At 33.0% G+C, this 22,374-nt stretch overlaps 1 protein-coding gene across 1 annotated transcript in view; it reads right to left on the bottom strand.

The window, feature by feature from the left end:
* Window positions 1–22,374, bottom strand: part of GBE1 (1,4-alpha-glucan branching enzyme 1) — a 252,721-nt gene that overhangs the window by 174,075 nt on the left and 56,272 nt on the right. The gene's annotated exons all lie outside the window — the stretch shown is intronic.

Genomic DNA, 22,374 nt, shown 5'->3' with positions numbered 1-22,374 from the left:
TACATTGTGTACAACCATAGAAAAATTGTGCTGCAATTGTGTACAATGAATCAAAATGCACTCTGTTGTCATGTATACCTAATTAAAATAAATTAATATAAAAATTTAAAAAAAGATAAACAATTGAAATCATATGTATCCAAATTCAAAAGAGTATGATACAGTTCAGTTAAAATCTAAAGAAATGCCTCAACCAAGAAAGTTAGAAGGTTACATACTATAAAAGATGAAGAAAAGCTGGACTCCCAATCCAAGAAGAAAGCCAAAATAAACAATAACAAATTCATAACCACAGGAAAACTTAATACAGTTGGCATTAAAAAATAGTGATCAAAGAACACATCTTTGAATAAATGGTGATAGGACAGCTGGTTATCCTCATAAAAAAATGAAATGGATCCATATTTCATAATATATCTGAAAACTATTGAACATGGATTATATTTAAATATGATGAATAAAACTGTAAAGTGCTTAGAAGATAATACCGAGAAATACAACTATAATATTCAATTTTAAAAGGAAAATTTTTAAATCAAGACACAAAAGAACTCTATAACACTTTAAGGAAAAGACTTATAAGTTTGCTAAAACTATAAGCATATTTTCATAGATAAAGAGATCAGCAAAACAATCTATTAACAGAGTAAACACATTGTAAAAAAAATAGCATACAAAGTATACAAACAATATTACAAATCAATGGGAAAAAATAAACCAATAAAAATGGTAAAAGAATATAGTCAGATAAAAGGACACGTGAATGACCAATAAACATATGTAATAATACACACGTTCACTTTTAATCAGAAAATCAAAACTAAAACAACAATGAAATGTCATTTTCCACTCATTACATTGGCAAAAACTTAGTTCCAAAATATCAAGCAGCCGAAAAGGATATAAAACAATACTGCTGCTGAGTGTATAAATGGAGAAAAACAATTTAGCATTATATACTGAAGCTGAAATTATGTTAACCCTGTGAGCCAACATTTCTATTCCCAGGTAATAACCTAGAGAATTCACACAAACGTGCCCAAGAAATCATTCAAAAGTATCCACTGAAGAATTGTTTGCAATAACAAAAACTGTAAGCAATCAAAATTAAATCACTCAAAAATGAGTAAATACTATACAGTATAATTAAACAAGATGCTACACAATAGTACAAAATTAATGGATTAGAGTGAATGTATCAATATACAAACATCCAAGACATAAAAGTTAACTTGAAAAGGAAACAAAAATATCATTTATATGATGTTCAAGGAATATGCAAAAGTAATGCTTACAAGCACATACAGTAAAAATATTAAAACTTAAATGGGAATTTGAAATATCAAATTCTATAGTGATTCTCTCCAGATAGAGGGAAGGGAAAACAAGAAACTTCAATAATATCTATCATATTTTATTGCTAAAGGTGAGTGGTATACACCCAGATGCTTATTACATCACTCACCATTTGCTTATGCCTAAAATATAGTTTTGTTTTGTTTTGTTTTAAAAAAGTCAGTCTTGTAACATAGTTACTGACATTAGATGTTCAGCCAAGAGATATATAAGCATCAGGAAAACCCTTTCATTCATCCCATGTTTTCCTCCTTAGCAGCCAACTCTTCCAATTCCTGAGCTAAGTCAATCTGAACAATGGGGATAAACTGGGGAAAAGAAGCAATATTTAAATAAAGATCCTTCTATACATTTCCTTGCTCTCCAGCATGAAGACAAGCTGAAAATGTCTAAAGGCCTATACTTTTAGGAGCAACCCAACAGAATCAATGTTACTATACATACTTTCCACTAAAATTTCAAATACATCTTATCTATGTATGCCATAACATTATTCTGCCCCAACAGGATTTAATCAATTTGTAAGAAAAAAATTAATAAATAAAATGAAAAGCTTGAAACAAGAATATCTGGACATTATAACCCTGTATATATTGTACTGTCTTTTTATGAAGTGTTTATAAAGTGTCTTTTTTAATGAAGTGTTTATGCTAAACACTTCAGATAATTAATAAACTTAATACAAGCGGATCTTTTCTTGGTTAAACATGCAAATAAATAAAGTCATTAGTTAATTTATTCATTAAAACATCATTTCATTCATAGTATTGGTTCTCCTCAATAGAAAACTGAAATTAATGTTCAAAATAAGTCATTTCTCAACCAAGGTTACATTGAGAAAAAGTACACCAAACAAAATACTAAAATTTAAAATGGGGTATCCATTAAAAATTGACCTATTAATAAGTTTTTGTTAGCTGGGCATTATGGTGCACACCTGTAATCCCAACTACTAAGAAAATTGAGATAGGAGGATCTCAAGTTCAAGATCAGGTTTGGTAACTTAGCAAGACCCTATACAAAGAGAAAAAAAAATAAAAATGATTTAGGATGTAGTTAGTGGTAGAATGGCTCCTTCATTCAATCCCTAGTACAAAAAGAGGGGGGGAGTGGGAGGGGGAGGGAGGGGGGGGAGAGAGAGAGAGAGAGAGAGAGAATTTTGTTACTTTAAAAGAGAAACTTCAATGATATGCTTTTTCAGCAACTTGAAAATGTTTTGAGTATCATTTGGAACAGTTCCTTAGTGTACCATCATTTGAGTTTCAAGATCTATAGAAAACACTTATTAATATTTGTGTGAAGAAAAGTACTTCCATTATGTCTTATTTTCCTTTTATAATCTGTATATTATAATTTCTATTATAATATTACAGTGATTTAAAACTGCAAAAGCACATGTAGATTATTTGTAACTCTACATTATAACTCCACATGATCCTCAGAAATTTCATTTCACACCTCTATTCTTCATGGAAACTCATGTGTTGACTCTCACTATAGGTCCTTTTAAACCTAGCTTTCAAAGCAGAACTAAGAACATTGTCACCTGTGCTAAAAGAAAATCCACTCCACCATTGATCATAAGCAATGCAGAACATGCTGAAGATTTCAAACAGGTGAGAGGAAGGTGTGCAAGCATATATGGATGAAACTACTTGACATTCTGTTATAGACAGTTTTTCCCCCGATAACTTGATTTTACTTTTAAATAAAATCTAAGAATGCTAAATAATAAGTTAACAGGCATATTTCAGAGAAATGTACATCTGGTGAAATAAGTCATGTGACTATTCCTGAATTTTATTGAATAAAACTGAACATAAGGTAATAATGCTAATAATAAGCAGTTCTAAGACATATCAGAATACATCTAAAAAGCATACATCTAGAACCAGTATGCAAAGCTTTTTTTCATTTCAATCCTATCTGATTTATATTTTGAGTAGGCAAAACAGAATTGATTTAATGAAGTACATAATGTAAATAGTTTGTATCACTTTGCAGGCCTGAGGGCAGAACATAAAATAACCAAAATAATGTGACAATCATTTACTTCTCTACCAAATACAGAACTATCCACTCAAGATTTTCTAGTTTTGTAATTTTCTAACCTTAGCATCAGAATCACCTCTGGTGGTTAAAACACATTACTGGGTCCCACCTTCCAGAAATTTTGGTTTGGTATATCTGAGTTAGAACCCAATAATCTAAATTTCTAACAAATACCCCACTGACGTTGATGTTGCCAGCCTCTAAACTGCACTTTAGAAACAATTTTTGAAGTTAAAAAGGTGAGGTGGTGTGTGAGGTACTCTCCAAATCAAATTGAATTTAGACTATCAAAAAATATTCTAAATCAACTGGTCAAAGCAATTCTGACACAAAAAATCATTAATAATTATTCAAGGCAAAGGTTGTTCACATGAATTTTAGGATTAAGAAGAGTTGTGAAGTCCAGGGACATGACCAGTGAAATACAAATCATAGAACAGATCTGACAGATTTAAATTTAAGTATATTAATATAGGAAAAATGGACAATTTGAACATGAAAAGCCAAACAAAATTTACTTGGTTAAAAGTATGAGCTACCAATCACAAAATGAATAAAAATTGAAGGCTTTTACCTAGAAAAATGATATTAAGCTTTTTAAATGTTAACATATGAACTCATATTTCTTTCTTATTTCTCATCACAATGTACACATTGCTAACTTCAAGGATGTACTCCCAAAGCAACATGTGCTTATGAGCGCTATAAGAAAATCCACTCCATTTAGTTTTGATGAAATTTTAAGAACATATTTCCTGTTTAGCATAAATTATTATATTGCAACATTTTCTCAATTATTTGAAGTTTATCAAGTAAGGATAACCTACATGTTTCTAAAGCAAACATTATAATAGGTATTTTATTAATAACAGGCTTAAATTCATCATTTGAAAATGCAAGCTTCTATTTGTCCATAGAGGCTACCAGCCAACAGCATTTAGTTGGAGATATGGAACAGAAATGATGAGTGATGCATGGTTTAATATTAACTGCAAATATATGTTTGGCACAGATGATCAAACATTAGCTAAGGTCACTGCATCAAGTGAACAAACTCTGTTAGTTTATCTCATACCTAATAACCTTTCTTTTTCTAATGTAATCATCCTCACCTAAATATCATAAATGCCATTCTCCTTTAAATATTTCCAATCTCTTTCATCACCTACTGGTGGTGTACTTTTCAGCAGAACTTAGTCACCTCTGTGGAGTCTTTGAATTTAATATAATTTTTTTCTCATGCATAATGGAAATGGTTTCAACTTAAGGGCTAGGGATTTAGCTCCATGTTAGAGTGCTGGCTTAGCATGCATGAGGCCCTAGGTTAGATTCCCAGTGCAGAAAAAGGCCAGGGGGTTGAGAGAGAATGAACCAACATAAATCATGAAATTCATCTGGAAAAATAAGAGACCTAGAATAGCTAAAGTAATTCTAAGCAGGAAGAGTGAAACTGGTGGTATCACGAGTCCAGATTTTAAACTATACTATAGAGCAATAGTAACAAAAACAGCATAGTACTGGCACCAAAACAGGCTGGTAGACCAATGGTACAGAATAGAGGACACAGAGACAAATCCACAAAATTACAACTACCTTATATTAGACAAAGGTGCTAAAAACATGCAATGGAGAAAGGATAGCATCTTCAACAAATGGTACTGGGAGAACTGGAAATCCATATGCAACAAAATGAAATTGAATCCCTTTCTCTCACCATGCACAAAAGTCTACTCAAAATGGATCAAGGAGCTAGGAATCAAACCAGAGACTCTGCGTTTAATAGAAGATAAAGTTGGCCCTAATCTTCATCACATGGGGGCAGGCCCCAAATTCCTTAATAAAACACCTATAGCACAAGAGTTAAAACCAAGAATCAGCAAATGGGACGAATTCAAACTAAAAAGTTTTTTCTCAGCAAGAGAAATAATATGTGAGGTGAATAGGGAACCTACATCCTGGGAACAAATTTTTACCCCTCAAACACCAGACAGAGCTCTAACTTTTTAAGTTCTTTGTATACTCTAGAGATTAAACAACAAAAAAATAAATAACCCAATCAACAAATGGGCCAAGGACCTGAACAGACACTTCTCAATCAACAAATACATGGAAAAATGCTCACCATCTCTAGCAATCAAAGAAATACAAATTAAAACTACTCTAAGATACCATCTCACTCCAATAAGAATGGAAGCCATTTTGGAGTCAAACAACAATAAGTGCTGGCGAGGATTCGGGTGGGGGGAAAAGGTACACTCATACATTGCTGGTGGGACTGCAAATTGGTGCAGCCAATTTGGAAAGCAGTATGGAGATTCCTTGGAAAGCTGGAAATGGAACCACCATTTGACCCAGCTATTCCCCTTCTCGGACTATACCCAAAAGACCTAAAAAGAGCATACTACAGGGACACAGCCACATCAATGTTTATAACAGCACAATTCACAATAGCTAGACTGTGAAACCAACCTAGATGCCCTTCAATAGATGAATGGATTTAAAAAAATGTGGCATTTATACACAATGGAATATTACTCATCACTAAAAAATAACAAGATCATGTTATTTGCAGGGAAATGGATGGCATTAGAGCAGATTATGCTAAGTGAAGTTAGCCAATCCCTAAAAAACAAATGCCAAATGTCTTCTCTGATATAAGGGGGGTGACTCAAAATGGGATAGGGAGAAAGAGCATGAGAAGAAGATTACCACTAAATAGGGAAGAGAGGTGGAGGGAAATGTAGGGAGAAGGGGAGTTGCACGGAAGATGGAAGGGACCCTCATTGTTATACAGAATACATGTATGATGTTGTGAGGAGAAAAACAAAAGTGTGTCACATTAGATTGGATAGAGAAATGTTGGGAGGGGAGGAAAGGGGAAGGGGGGATAGGAAGGGCAGCAGAATAAAACAGACATTATGATTGTTGTATGTATATAGGTGACTCTATGACCAGTGTGATTCTGCAACCTGTCCAATCAGAAAAATGAGGAAATTATACCCCAATTGTTTCAAATGTATGAATTGCCAAGATCATTGTAATGTCATGTGTAGCTAATTTAAAAAAAAAGATGATGGTGTTAAGTAGAGCCTTTTGGAAGGTGATTAGGTCTAAACTATAAAGTCCTCATGGATGAGATTAATGCCCACTTTCATAGTTTGGATATCAAGGTGCTTACCAAAGTTTTAATGTTGGGATGTTCTGAAGTGAAATAACTGGAATATGAGAGCTATAACCTAATCAGTCCATCCCAGTTTGAATGGACTAATTGGGTAGTAACTGTAGGCAGGTGGGATGTGCCTAGAAGGGTTGACTCAAGTGGAGCATGCCCTGGAAGGCTTATGACTGACCTCTTCCCCTTCTTTTCCTCACCATTTCCACCCTCATTCCTGGCTGTCATGAGGTGAGCAATGCTCCAATACCACACCCTTCTCTATGATTTTCTGCCTCACCATGGGTCTAGAGGAATGACAGACCATGGGCTGAATCTCTGAAACCTCAAGCCAAAAATACCAGTTGTTCCCATAAGGTACTTTGATCATAGCGACAAAAAGCTAATGAACTCACTCCCATAAAAGTTACCGCTTTTCTTGTTCACTGACTCTCCACTATGAGAGATTATGAGCAGAAATCAGAAGACAGCCCTCTCCAGATTCCAACCATTATGGCATCCTCTTAGGCTTCCAGCCTTCAAAACAGTAAGAAATATTTTTTTTTATTTCTTAGAAGACACTCAATCTATGATACTTTGTTAGAGCACTGAAACTAAGAGGATTGAGTTTTGTTGTCAGTGAAAGTAAACAGAGGAAAACTAATGGTCAAAATTGTGAGGAGATAACATTATTTGCTTAGAAAGAACATATGAAAGGGAAAAATTAGAATAAAAGGATAAAGTACTAATGCAATGTGGACAATAATCAGAGGCAGTTATAGGCATTCAATGGGCCAAGAATGGCTCTGAACTGTTTTCACTGATAACTACATTAAAATCTATCTCTTTATCTCAAAAAATATTTGGAGCCCAGTTAGAAAGATCTTACTAGACAAGGCAACATTGCACTTCACTGTTAATACTCTGTATCACTACTGATGACAATTTAACCCATTAATGGCTTCCATGGCTTCAGCATGGATTTGAGAGAAGAGCTCTTCTCTACACCTTAAGTCACATTCTTCTACCATTAAGATATTCTACATAAACCACTCCATGTTGTGGGAGAATAGGAGATTATGGAAATCAGGAAATTAATTACATAAGTATACTCTTAATACTACAACCACTTTTAAAAAAATGTACCAGTGAAGCTGAAATAATGGTTTCTAACATAGCTATTAATGTTGTAGAAATAAACTCATATCTACAGTCAATTGGTTTTCAACAAGAATGACAAAATCATTCAGTGAAGAATGAACAGTCTTTCCACAAATAGTTCTAGGACAAATGAAGCTCTCAAAAAAATTTTAAGAAGTAAATATGGATCCTTCCAACACATAAAACTAAAAATAGATCAAATAGTTTGATATAAGAGACAAAATTATTAAAAAGTTAAAACAAAACATAAGGTAAATCTTTGAAATCTTAGCTTTTTCTTAGGATTTCAGAAATAAAAAATGATAAATCAAACTTCTTTAAAATTATAAACATTTGTACATCAGAGGACACTACCAAGAAAGGAAAAAACTAACCTAGAGAATGGGACAAAATATTTGGAAATCATATTTGAAAAGGTACCTGAGTCTAGAATATGTACAGAATATTTACAATTCAATAATAAAAAGAGAACCCAATTTTAAAAATGAGCAAAAACTGTGAACAGACATTTCTACAAGGAAGATGAAGGAATGATGAATAAACATAGAAAGGAATTTTCAACATCATTTCCTAATGTCTAATCATTAAGAAAATGCAAATCCCAATTAGAAAACATTTTTCACATTAGGATGGTTACAGTCAAAAAGATGAATTAGCATTCCTAAAGTGTGGAGAAACTTGCAACCCTGTATGCTGCTAGTGAAAAAGCAAAACAGCACAGCTATTTTTTGGTAGAGTATGTGGGGGGACCAGAGGTTGAACACAGGGGCACTCAAAACCACTGACCCACATCCCCTGCCCCCCCCCTTTTTTTTTGAGACAGGGTCTCACTATGTTGCTTAGGGCCTTGCTATGATGCCGAGACCATCTTTGAATGTGCAATCCTGCTGCTTCAGTCTCCAGAGCCACTGGGATTACAGGCATGCACCTCCATGCCCAGCCCAGTATAGCCATTTTGAAAACAATCTGGAGGTTCATAAAAAGCTAAAGACAGAGTTACCATTAGACTTAGCAATTCCACATTTATATAAGCTAGTTGAATGGAAACATATGTCCACACAAAAACTTGTACATAAGTGTTCATAGCAGCATTACTCATAATAAACAAAAGTTAAAAACAATATAAATGTCCAAGTAATAAATGGATAAACAAAATGTTGCATTTCCAATACAGCAAAATATTGTTTGGGCATAAAAAGGAATGAATGCGTATACAACACACAACCTCATAAACATGCTAGGTAAAAGAAACAGTCACAAAAGACCATGTATTAATGACACCATTTCTATGAAATATTGAGGTCAGGGAAAATTATAAAGACATATATTATTGATTGCCTAGTGCTCAGGACACTACAGTATGATAGTATATGGGGTTTCTTTTAGGGTGGTAAAAAATATTCTAAAACTGATTGTGATGGATGATGATTGCAAAACTCGGCTTTTATTATACTAAAAACCATGATTTCTATACTTTAAATGGGTGAACTATATGCTATGTAAATTATATCTCAATAAAGCTGTGAAAAATTATTTTTTCTTAAAGTCAGATAGCTCTTATTTGTTCGTTTCTGCTGAGCTTTTGCCAAAAAGTTCTCTCAGAGATATTGTAAAGGAAAAGACCACATAAAGAGACATAAAAATTTAACACTGTGAAGATAGCTTGGTCAATAAGTAGAATAAAAAGTCAAGTTATATAGCTGAAGATTTCTTTGAAGAAAAAATGATTAAAAGTTTCAAGGCTTGCAAAGTTCAACAAATTCACCATATTAGAGGCTGGGGGGGGGAAGGCTTTTAAATAAACAAAAATATATGTCTTCTCTTCTATTTCTAAAGCTCAGATTAGCAATAGTTCCATAAGAGGTCACCAATAAAAGTATACAAAGTTAATGATGATGATTGAAGGACTTATCTTGAACTGCTTAAGAAAAAAGAAACTATGAAAAAACATTCTCCCATTAAAAAAAAAAAATGATTTGAGCAAAGGCTGTCTAAAAACTAAGGAGAGACAAAGAGTCTTATTGTGACAGAGTAATAAAATTATTAAAATAACAAAAAATAAGATGCCTTGGTGAAAGTGATTGCAGCAGCAGTAGCTATAGAGTGTCCTTAGTGCCTGCCATTTAATGTCTAATGCAATTATCTCAAAAGTCCTATAAAGTGTTACAATCTTCATTTGCTGGATGAGAAAGCAGGCTCAAAGACAGAAGGTAACAAAGCTTAAGTCCCAGAGCTACTAAGTGACAGAGCCAGGATATGAGTCATACTAGTCTGACTCCTTCTTCTGTGTGTGCTACTACCCTCTATGACATACCTAGAACAATCTAGATCCAATCCAATCTGTAATTAGAATTACAGATGACATCTATCAAGTAAGTTTGAGATGTTCTCAGAAATACATAAGGCTGAATCACTTAAACAATAAAGCATTCATTTCTCATGGTTCTGGAGGCTTTAATACAGGACACCAGCAAGGCTGGATTCTCAGTGAGGGCTCTCTTCCCAGCTGTTTTCATATTGTGTCCTCTCATGTGTCTTTTCTTATAAGGGCAGTAATTCCATTCACAAGGAGCCTCCCCTCATTATCCAATTACCTCCCACAGGCTCCTCCTCCAAATACCAGTACATTGGGCTAACACAAACATAAGAACTGTGAGAAAACACATTGCCCATAGCAGGCTTTTAACTAGATTTTATATTTTCACAATCACCTACTATAATTCTTCTATGCTTTAGAAAATATATTTTGCATGTGGCTTTTTTTAATTTTTGTTTTCATTTATAGTACATGTTTTCAGGGATTGAAAACATTATACAATCTATGGCAGCTACACTAGAAAAAGAGCTGTAAGTCTGTCAAAACACAGGAGGTCCCGTGGACAACAATGCCAAGACAAGTCACCATTGCCACCCAAGTGACACAGCAAGTAATTCGGGATGTTTCCTGTATATTCAACCTTAAAATGTTAACAAGTGCTGCCCAGCATAGACCTTGGCATATGACCTTATGGTAGATAGTCACAAAGGTAAAGAGTGACAGTTGAAACAAACAGAGAAGAGATTAAAAATGGTTCCCTCAGGGGCTGGCGATGTGGCTCAAGCGTTAGTGTGCTCGCCTGGCATGCGTGCGGCCCGGGTTCAATCCTCAGCACCATATACAAACAAAGGTATGTCCGCCGAAAACTAAAAAATATTAAAAACATTCTCTCTCTCTCTCTCTCTCTCTCTCTCTCTCTCTCTCTCTCTCTCTCTTTAAAAAAAATGGTTCCCTCTATTAAGTAGTTTCCAATATCTCTAAGGAGCTGTAAGTTCATATATCTGCAGCAGAAGGGAATTTTCTATTTCACAGAGAATTCTGGAAATATAGGACCAGAAGTCCCTCAGCTTTCTGGCAAACCTAGAAATTAATATGTGCAGACATGTTTACCACCTTCCTCTGAGTTTTTCTCTTGTCTAAGACAAATTCCTTGATTCCACTATTTCCTTTCATCTTTTTTTCAATTGTTTTCTAATGTTCTGATGCAGTCAAATATTCTCTCTGTTCAGTCTCTTAATTCTCATCATTGGAATATGATGAATTAATATATTTGCTGAAATAACATCAACAACAATGAAAAAACCTCTTTTAATCCAAGTGACCCTGGTCATTCTGCCATTGAGAGGCCAATATCCTGACCAATATCTCCATTTCCTCATAATCACTTACTGCCTAAAATGTTTCTGAAATACTCTCACAAAGATCACAAATGACCTACAATTTCTAATCCCAACTATTCTTTCAAATTTCACCTTCCCTGAGTTTTCAGTGAAACTTCTAGTTGTTTCTCCTTGGGATTTATTGATATTCAGTTAGTTCTCTTAAATCACAACAGTGAATACAGGGATAAAAAGAAGAAGAAATGCATTTGAAAGCTAGTTTATAGTTAAATTTATTAAGAAGCAGTGTTTGGATATTAGAAGTGTCTAAGAAAAAAGATCATCATTTGTGTGGTTCCTTAAGCATAATACAAAATAGAAAAGACTGAAGAAAACTTAAAGAAATTTCTAGTTCAATAACATCTGTTGCTAGAGAAAGACAAGTACAAGTACAGAAAGATAACTGTTTTGAAGAGAGGGGAAGGAAAAATTTAATGATAATATAGGTATGTAAGGATATTATTCGCTACCACTATTTTTGGTTTTCATTACAAAGAAAAGTACTTACTCTATGTACCACCAAAAAATTATTAAATTTCACTAAAACACATCTAATAATCCTCCTGTACAGTATTAATGCCTTAGTACAAATTCTAAGTTTATGGTATTTATGTGTACCTGAGTTTATATTAATATGAATTATAGTATATATAAAAAGTGTACACTTTTATCTTCCAGTTTTGTAAATTTCTATCACATATTCACCAACCAATGGACTAAAATGTCATTCTAGAAATATGCCAAATAATGGAGGGAGAAATTGTCTATCATGTTCCGACATGTTCAAAGAAGGAGAGCAATGAGTAACTCTATAGGCAGAGAAAGGAAGTAGCAGAGAGAAGGCTCGGAGAGGAAAGAGACAAATTTACAACAATTAAGAGTCAAAAGAGAAAGGGATTCCAAGTATTAATTTGTGACATCAATCTCTTCCACTAACTTTTAAAAGAACTTGGGAAGCATGAATATCAATACAGACATCTTTTGCAAGGGTGGGATATGAAAATTGAAATTTTTCCTTTTGCCACCTTGTAGTTTCTCAAAAGTCAGGGCAAATATTATGCTAATGAAGAATGAGGTTAGTAATATGAGGGATTCTGAAGAGGGTGGTCAATTTGAAATAGCTATTATGGAGAATATAAGAAATACTGGATTCAAGAGTATGCAAATGATTTCTGAGAAGTGTTGATAGTCATGAATCTGAAAGTAGCAGGCCGATGGCAATGTGATTTTTCCTCATGGTGTCCAGAAGCTGCACAGGAGCAAAGAAATTACATAATTTGTTATATCCAACACTGCAGATTTATGGGGTAAGTGTGCTAGAAGATCAAGATTCAAAAGAGAATCTTGATATTCAGTTAGTTCTCTTAAATCACAAAGTGAAGACAGGGATAAAAAGAAGAAATGCATTTGAAAGCATTTAATAATGAAACACTCAAGAAGAGAAGAAAGGGATCTGGAGTACGATCAAAGAGAAGTCATGTCACAGAACACTGTTCATTTATAAGTTTAATTTACTATGGAGTAATTAGCACTGTGGAGTTTAGAACAGAAAAAAAAATGCTGCCATAGGGATCTTTATACCTTTTACACAAAAAATAATGTTTGATAATGCTTTTCAATGATTACTAGCAATCCCATCCCTTATCAGGAAAATCTCAATTGCAACTCTGTCCCCTCATCATGACCTCTAAAAAAGTATACCCACTCCAGCAAGATTAACAAATTCATGAATGATATTAAAAAATGATTATTATTGTCACAATGAGTTTGGGATTAGTGTTACACCAAATTACTGTGTAACAATCAGCTATAGCTAATATGTAACCAAGTAAGAGTCACCACTAACCTTTCTGAATTCCCTGCAAAGAGCCTAAACCTACATCTATCATAATACGTATTACAGTTGTCTACACAGTTTATTAATTTTCCCCTTTCTAATTACAGGCTCTCTAAATACAACATTCAAGTTTTACTCATCTCTGTACCCCCAAATCTAGTTTAGAACATATAATAACCACTCAACAAGTATTTACTGAAATAATAATTTTCAAATTGTTATACAAAATCAAATCACACTTAGCAACTAGGAATGTAATAAGAACAGAATTAATGAAATATTTTTTGTTGTTTTTGTAGGTGATCATAAATAGCATTCTCATGAGACTCCATTATACATTAAGATTATTATTTGAATAAAATTATTTGAATAAATGATTAAAAAACACAAAGATCTAGGTAGGTACTTTTCTTAATCATTCTAACACATAGTTGTATAATATATAATACATAGTTGTATAATAAGAACTTACCAAATAATGTATACAAGACTTAAAAACAAAATTATGGTAGTTTAATTTAATAACATAAATGAATTATTTGTATTTTAAGATAGATCCTTTTTGTCATAAACTCCAAATATATTTAATTTATGCAATGTACACATATTAGGCACACACCAATAAGTGTGTGTCTGTATATATGTGTGTGTGTATAAATATATATATATATATATATATATATATATATATATATATTTATACACACACACACACACATCCATTATGTACACTCAATATATTAAATATCACAGTTTGATAAAAAAAATGTAAAATGCTGAATAAACTGTTTATCTGAACATTCACAAAATGCCTAATTATCCATGTCTAAACCATAGTAACATCTAAAATAAATCTATATGTGATTTTTACATTTAGAACACATATAGGACATAATTCACTAGGCTAGCTACGTTCCTTCTTTTTGAAATCCAAAATCCAAGAAAATTGAATCACTTTTAAATGAACCAAAGTGTTTATTAGATCTGTGGGGTGTAAGAAAACTTCAATTGCCACTCTATGTCATGCTGATATAGGCATAAACTCTCAGGTTAAACTTCTCTCTTTGTAGTACAAGTTTCAATTTGGATTTTAAAAAGCTTGAGGCCATCAATTTTCACATCTTTTCCCACTCCCATTTCGAAAATCAGAGACCCAATTTCAGGAAAATACTGGCAAAGTAATGTGGAGGTTTAACATGTTCAAGAATAAATCCAACTGTCATTAACACAACTCCATTAAAATAAAAAAAAGGCTAGACTATTTATTATTACCCTGTTTTCTAGTATTTAAAGTCAAACAAAGTGATAACTACTCTGCTGATTAAATTCAGACATTCTTTTTTAAAAAAATATTTATATTTTAGTTATAGGTAGACACAATCCCTTTATTTTACTTTATGTGGTGCTGAGGATCAAACCCAGTACCTCACACATGCTAGGTGAGTGCTCTACCTCTGACACGACAACCCCATCCCAAATTCAGATATTCTTAAATTTGAAACAAAATCATTAAAATGCTGTTCTCACTAAAAACAACCTACTAACAGTCTTTTGGGTTCTGCCTTCTTATCTGACACAATGTCTTTCCTACATCATTGATGGGCTAGGCATTAATCTCCCGCTTTTCATATAGACCAAGATTCCCCCAGCTTGTTTTGACCATTGTCCACCACAAAAACATAATATTATCTAAGATGCTTGGGACCATAAATGCTTCCAATAATGAACTGTCAGAGCATGACCCAAGTCTAAATCTAAAATTAATTTATCTTTCATATATACCTTATACATATAGACTGAAGGTAATTTTATAGTTATCTTTAATAATTTTATGCATAAAACGGTTTATTGGTATGGAATTTTCCACCGGTTGTATAATACAGCATTTAAATTTTGGATTTTAGAGCATTTATGATTTCAGATTTTTGGATTAGGAATGCTCAACCTATAAATCAAATACTCTAAAGATACAACTATGTGTTTTCACTATCCTAGCCTCTGGTCCCTGCTGAACTCAGTCATATCTCTACAACTATAGGGACTGCTATCCTACCTAGGCCCAGGTGGATTCAAGTTCTCTAATGCCAGAATCACCTTGAAAGGTGAAATTTATTTAACAGAAACAATCCAGTGAAACTATAAGTAAAGACTAAATAAGTAGACAAGGTGAAATACAAATGTAATGTTAATGAGAAATATCCGGATTTTTCAAGATACTATAAAATTAAGAAAAAAAGACACTAAATACATATATATGTAAGTTCTTCTTCATGTCAATCAATTTGCAAATTTTCCTGTCTAACATATCAAAAGTTAAAGAAGGTATATTATTATTTATGCAAACATGGATAATATTTTTGTATTATTACACACCTATGCAACACTTAATGTCATATAGTGTAGGATGTATAAGTAGCCCAAAGGTATAAATTGGCTTCTAGAGACATAAACCTGAGCTTCAGATGATCATAAGAGTTTCATACAATTCAAGAGCACAAATCGGAATGTCCATGGGAAATGGGACCTTAATAGAATAAATACATGTATTTACTTGTAGAAAAAACTTTTAATTAGTGTTTACTAGATACATGGATTTTGAAAGGTTATGATTTCTTAAATTTGAATTTCTGTGTCTATACAATGCAGAAAACAATTCCCTATTAATTCTTTCTCTTTAAGAGAAAGGTTTAGAACTGAAGAGAATCTTCAAATGGAATTCATTTTCCTTATAGCTCATGGTCCTCATCCCTTCTCCAACCCAGTGGTTATAGCACACAGAGAAAACACCTTCAATACAAACATGGCTCTGCCACAAGTTAGCAAGGGTTACTTCTGTAGTTTAAGTCTCAATTCACTCATCTACAAAATAAAAACAATGATATTATCTACCTTACTGAGCTACTGGGAAGATTTAGTAAAGTAATGGGAATCAAGCACTTACTGCATAAGTTCACTACATTTTAGATATTACATGGACATAAAATAGCGCTGCATACTTCATTCTCTTGAGAAGCCCTCTCATTTTCCAAATGATGTTTTTCCTCTCATGTCTTCACCACCTCTTCCTCAGCCTACACCCCAAATGTGAATTTTTCCTGGTTCCATTTTCAGTCAACTCTCTAATAATATTGTTCCAAAAACTTGCAAACAAAATGGAGAAACATTTTGTAAAACGATGACTCCGAATGCCATAAGAAAGGAACATTTTACCCAGGGAAAACTTAGGAATGGACTTTATCAGGTACAGTCCATTTATTCCATAGGAAAACATTGGTATAATTCCAATTTGGGACATCACAAGCACCAAATAACCTAGAAGAGAGCCAACACTTTCAAAAGTTATCAGCAACTGAATATTTTACCAATGTTGATTAAAATATTCATATTATCCACTTAAACTCTGGAAGATGTTACAAAAAATAAATGCATGAGCAAACCTTTGCGATGAATTTATTTAATATTAGGCACTAAGCTCAAAACTCTTACATACAAATTTTCATTTAATCTTACTTGCTATATACATAGCAAGTTTTCCGTACAAGGCTGCTGATGTAAGTGTGAAACAAAATGAAGTCAAGATGAGGATAATCCATCTGCTTGCAGCAACAATAAATTCCAATTTTCTGTATGCCTAACATGAACATGCTTTCTTCCTAAGCCTCTGAGAGTGAATGAATCTTGATCTTCATTGAGAAAAGATTAACAATTCTATAATGTTGCAATTACCTTCTGGGTAATAACAGGTTATTTGCAGGAGATTTCAGTTTGTGATTCCTAACCCTGTGGAGAGGAGGAAAAAAAGAACAAATACGAACTATTTTCTATAGAAGTCTTTCCTTTAAAAATGAAATGAAAGTAATAGTGAATAGATACAGCCTGTGACAGGGTTTGTTTTGATTTAATATGTACAATTAATCTGAGATACTTCTGTACCAGTCAGCATGACCTGGCCATTAAAAATATATATATATTGTTTTAAATCCCAAGTTGCATAAAGCACCTAAGGACCATTTCTACGCATCTAAGTAAATCAGGAAAAACTAAAGCAGTAAAAGATAAAATCCCACTTCTAACTCAATAACCCTTGGAGAAAGAAATCAGTGATGAATTGATTGACAGGAACCACAGGCCAGATCACAGATTGGAGCTGCAGCAATTGGTTTCAATCTTATCACCCATTTCTACTCCTCTGGCTTTTCTAAGGTGGAAGAATCAACATGGTCCACACAGTCCCAAACCTCAGCATCTACTCAGAACAAGAGAACCTAAGATGTGGACCAAGGTCTGGAAGTATCTATAGAAGGAAATGTGGTTGGCTACACATCTTTCCATATTCACCATACTTTTTTTTAATGCCCAGATTAAGAGTGCATAATTAAATATGATCACAGAACAAATCTGAAGCATTCTAATTTTCTCTAATTATACTAAAAATGAATATATACAGGAGAGTTTGTAATTCAGCCAATGCATGTGTCAAATATATAATTCCATTTGTTTGTTTGTCTACTTCAATAATTTCATTCTTCATGTGCTTCAACTTTGAGAAGAGTAATATTCATTGGACAGTGTTATAAACAATAAACCAACCCATCAAGTAATAATATTCAAATTTAGGAAACATAAGTAGCTGTGTTAATGAGATGGGGAGTTGAAGAGGCAGAGTGCTCTTTTGTTTTCAAATTTTAGTTAGGTTTGATAAGTTTGGTTACTTTCCTCACCAGTAGAAATGTAAACCATACTTTTATCCAATATATTAAGAAATAAAATTCTTTCAAAAACTTTCTTTTAATGTTCACTGTAATAGTTCAATTAAAATGTACCTTTTCCAGGCTAAACTTTACAAAGAATCCCTATTAAGGGCAAGTCCTGAATACAAGTTAAATACAAACTAACTATAAATTTAATTTAAGATTTTAAACCTATTTCTAACTTAAAGAAAGGTTGAAGCAATCTACTTTTAATTAAATATATCTATGGCAACTTAATTCCAAATCTTAAAGTTCTGCAACCCAATTTTTTATGATAAGAATATTACTAAAACTCATCTGCATTGAATGACAATCTTCCATTCCTTTCGGCTCTCTGAATCCATTATCTCTCTCATGGAAATGAATGCATTGCTATGACTGATGATGAATAAGATATATAGGACAAATGATGCACTTTTTCATTTAAAAGACTAAAAAGGAAATTCACTTTTAGTCCCCTTTCTGCCTAGTTTCATTAAAATCTAAATACAGCTATTCTAAGAGATTTTTTCTAGCTCAGTACAGTTTGACAAAAAATGTCTCATGTATCATTTAAATCAATTATAGATTCTCTGGACATATACCACAAAAGTTTCAGTTCAACACTTCTGCTTTAAAAATAAATATATAAAATACCACCAAAATAAATAATCAAAAAATCCTTATGAAACAGCAATCTGAAAAAGCATATTATTTATAACAATTACTAAATTATAATCCAAGCATTGTTTTGACTATTACAAAATTATCTTCATTTATTAAAATGTCTTAATAAGAGTTTATTTGATAACTTATTTTTTACCTAAAATGTCATTCAACAATGACCACAAATACTTAGAATAGCATCAAAATTTCAATGTGACTTTATTACTAGATGAGCTTAGGCAATGACTGCTAGATAAGAGGAGTCCACCATTTCCACCATTACATGAGGAAGTCACTGTCCCTCTTACACATCCCATTACTTCCAAGACTTAGCATAGTATCTGGCACATAAACAATAAAAATAAATATTGCTACTACATGGAAGGAAAGCTGGGAGGAATGAAGGAGCCGCTACTGAGTTTAAATTCTAGATCTTTCACAAGCTCTTCTAACTTCAAGAACTCTAACAGATTTTTGAAATTTAATTTTTATATGTATATACACACATGCAAATATATATAAATGAGTTAGATGCTAATTATAACATTATTTAGGGAATACAATGACTTAACAGAATATACACCTTATTTTAGGATAATGTTCTATAACTGAAGGAAAAGAAATATAAATTTCATATTACTTACACAGCTTACATGTATAGGTAATCACAAATAAATTGTTTAATAAAGTTAACTATATGCTTTACATGGATTAAGAAATAAAGTACTTTCTTTATTTTCCTTAAGAATCCAGACCATTTTTGTTAAGTCTGAAACTCTTCCACTTTTTAATATTAGACAGGAAACTTACTGAGGATTAAGAAGAGCAAAGGAATAGCTAAGGAAAAGGAAGAAAGGAAGGAAGCAAAAGGAAGAATGAGGAGAAAAGGGAAAAGAGAGAGACTGAAGAAGCAATTCACCAAAAATGTTTTCTCCTTCTGAACAAAATGTAAATAATGCACAGCTGTAACTAAAGGAAGAGGGAGTCATGTCCAAGAAAATACAGTCAAAATTGGCTCTGGTGATTTGTGTTTCTTTACACCATGTTTTTCTTTAAATCATGTTATGAGAAATCTGGCACTATACTGGTTGTTCTTCATTTGCCCATGCAAGGAACACTCTGAGATCCTTCTGAGTTCCTTAGATGTGCTCAAAACATCTGTTTAATATAGTTGTTGATTTGGCATCCATTTTTACATCTGACATAACTTATATGAAACCTTGTACCCCAAGCTTTACGTAACTAAAACTTCTCCTCTTGTGCTTATTTGAGCTACAGCCACTTGGTCACTAGGAGAAAAGCAAACAGAACTAACAGACACTGCTGCTGCCAAGATATGCTTCCTCACTCTAAGCAAAGGTGGTGAGGAGTAGGGGAAATTCCCTAGCTTCTCCCCTTTCCCCACCCACCATCCTTCCACTTTGCCCCCCACTAAACCAACACAACAGTGGCACAGACCAAGACAGTTTGAGAAGTGAGGTGAAAAGCAGGGTGAAGTAGAGTGAGCAAAAGGATAATAGGGCAAATAAGCACATGACCAGCACAACTATTTTAATTTAAGAACAATAGCCAAGGCAACCCAAGAGGATTAAAAACATCAACATGTGTATACAAACTTCCACACCAGTATTATTCACAACAGTCAAAAGTAGAAATAAACCAAATGTTCATCCACAGAAATATGTTATAGAAGTGGAATATTATTTGGCAATTAAAAGGGGAAAAAAGCACAGTGTTGTATTACCTTCCACAAAACAGATGAACTTTAAAAATATGATGGTAAGTGAAGAATGCAGACTCAAAGACTCCATGTTGTATGATCCCATTTACACAAAATGTCAATAATAGGCAAATCATAGAAATAAAAATTAGATTAATGATGGTAAAGAATGGAGGAAAAGGTAAATAGGTGTGGGGTGGGAGATGGAAGTGATCTAGAATTAGTGATAATGGTAACATAACATCACAAGTATATTAAAAAATCACTAAAACATATACACTTTAAGATTGTTAATTTTATGTTATGTGAATATATTTCAATTTTTAAATATTAAAATTCAAAAAAAAATAACAAATACAGAAATTGGGAGTATATTTTAGGATTCAAGATTTGACTTAAAACTCAATTATGTCTTTCTCCATAGTTGTTGGGTAGTGATTTCCTCCTGTACAAAGATACCAGTATTGAAGGACCTTCTTGCTGAGAAAATCTGGTATTATTTTCAGTTTCCTAATCTTTAAATAACACATTTGAGGTACTTCTACCACTGATTTACAAGCAATTACAATAGCTGAGTCATTGTTTCAGTAATCTATAATGAGAGGACGGGTTCTGATAGTCAAAATTAATATTTTCACAGATTCACATGAGAAATTGACAAATAATAAAGAAGTTAAAGTTTCTTCTCCATCCTCCAAGATGTATACAAGTTTTTAAATGCCTCCAAATGTTCTTAAAGAAACAACTGGGCAGGAATTAAAAATACAAAGAATACAAGCCAATACAGGGAAAACAGAGAAAGGATTTGAGATATGCAGAGAGCTATAGATTCAAATCTTGACACCTGAAGGCCAGTGAATTCCAGCTGACCTTCTTGGAACAACTTCCTGGATGGGCAACAAAAGCAATGCTGCCCACTGCTGACAAATTTATGACATTTCTATAAACCTCTGCACAATGCAAAATGATATTCTAATATGCTGTGACATTAGGAAATATCAACTTAAATTTGAGTTGCCTTAAATATTGTCATAAGTTTTAGCTTCTTAGAACAATCCAATTTAAATTTACATAGCTGAGCTATGATCAAGATACAGAAAATGTTAATATATGTTATAATCAATCATATTCTTAGCCACATGGGACTATTATAAAACATCAATGATCTAAGAAGACATTTAACTTGATATTTAACTTGATAACAGATGATACGAAAAATGCATCTCTGCAAATAAATGGTAAATAAAGTCATTAAATGGGTAAAATTATCGCAATTTCAAGACACTTGCTAAAAAAGAAATTTATATATAGTAACTACTGAAATAACAAAACTAAAAGCTAACAGTAACCACCATTTTATCCATATAGCAAAATTTTAACATGTTATTTATTTAAAAAGCAATATGAAGCTAGCTAGTAATTTTTACTGATGTCACAAAGTTCAAACTCTTCCTTCTAGCATAAAGGTTTTCTAACAGAAATCTCCTAAAATCCCAAAAGTAAGAATGCTTCTCTATAAAAATAGGCATTAGGCATTATAACAAAGTTCTCTGATCCCACACAACAGGGGCCTAAAGTCAATAAATATATACAAAATACTGGTTAAAACAGGGAATGTTAAGTTATATACACACATGCATACACATACAAAATGATAAACATCTTGTTTTAAAACAAATAAATATAAATTCACCCATCTTCTGATATAAGACTAAATTCTTAACTTTGAGTTCGGGTCCTTTACAAGAATTTTGACCCATCTCTTTATTTCAGTTCACTGTGCATACATAATTAAAAATCATTTCTTCCACTCTTTCCATCTCTGGTCACCACAGTGTAAAGAGCATTCACCCTGTCCATGCACCTGCAGTGGATGATAGTGCAGAACTGCACCAATTTCCTGATCAAGAGAAACAGACATGACCAAGCCCAAAAACCTGAAGGTGTGCAACTCCTTCTACTACCACTGCAACTATAAGACTGTGGGCATGGAACCTGTGACTTA

Source organism: Spermophilus citellus, assembly GCF_964194105.1.
Source record: "Spermophilus citellus genome assembly, chromosome: 7".
In the NCBI taxonomy this organism is placed as follows: domain Eukaryota; kingdom Metazoa; phylum Chordata; class Mammalia; order Rodentia; family Sciuridae; genus Spermophilus; species Spermophilus citellus.
The sequence above is the reverse complement of the archived record's forward strand: the minus strand, read 5'-3'. Positions and strand labels throughout refer to the sequence as shown.